This window comes from Corvus brachyrhynchos, unplaced genomic scaffold (genome assembly GCF_000691975.1).
Source record: "Corvus brachyrhynchos isolate BGI_N302 unplaced genomic scaffold, ASM69197v1 scaffold3, whole genome shotgun sequence".
In the NCBI taxonomy this organism is placed as follows: domain Eukaryota; kingdom Metazoa; phylum Chordata; class Aves; order Passeriformes; family Corvidae; genus Corvus; species Corvus brachyrhynchos.
The window spans coordinates 1,961,291-1,961,838 of NW_008237619.1; the positions used below are offsets into that span (position 1 = coordinate 1,961,291).

The 548-nt window shown below is 68.4% G+C and overlaps 1 protein-coding gene across 2 annotated transcripts in view; it reads left to right on the forward strand.

Moving 5' to 3' along the window:
• Positions 1–15: 15 nt before the first annotated feature.
• NUMA1 (nuclear mitotic apparatus protein 1) overlaps positions 16–548 on the forward strand; it is a 24,495-nt gene continuing 23,962 nt past the window's right edge. For both annotated transcript variants that reach the window (XM_017731709.1, XM_017731710.1), the window contains exon 1: positions 16–202. The gene's annotated coding sequence lies outside the window, so the exon portion shown is untranslated. The remainder of the gene's footprint in view (positions 203–548) is intronic.

Here is a 548-nt window from a genome sequence, read left to right on the forward strand (position 1 = left end):
GCCGCCCCTCCCCCAGCGGCATTCGGCGGCCGCGTTCCTCGCGGGTTCCTCTGCTGCCCCCAGCGCCGGTTTGAAAGAACCCTCTCCTTGTGCCCTTCCTGTGCCGTGCTCGGGGCAGCTCCATCCTGCGGCCCCGAGCCTCCTCAGGCAGCCCAGACACTGCGGGGATGACTTCCGAGGGTTTCCGGAACAGCAGCGAGGGGTGAGCGTTCCTTCCTCGCCCGACCCCTGCCAGGTCCAGTTTGCGGCCCGTAGGGTCCGGTTCTCGTTGAATCCATGGCCGCGGGGTGTGTGCGTATCGGGGGGAATTTTTCAGGGGTCAGCTGGGATGTGACTCCAGTGAGGTTAGAGGGAGACGTAGCATCGGGGGCCATTCTTTGCCGAGCCCCCGGCTTTTCCTGAGCTGCGCTGGGGCCGGGAGCGGGGCTGCGCCGGCCCCCGCAGTTCTCCGTCACCCGGGGCCGGGGCAGGGTGATGGCAGTGAGCGCGTCCATGGCCAGGGTCGGACGATTCCCCTTCCCCATGGCGCGGCGCGGGAGGTTTCTGTG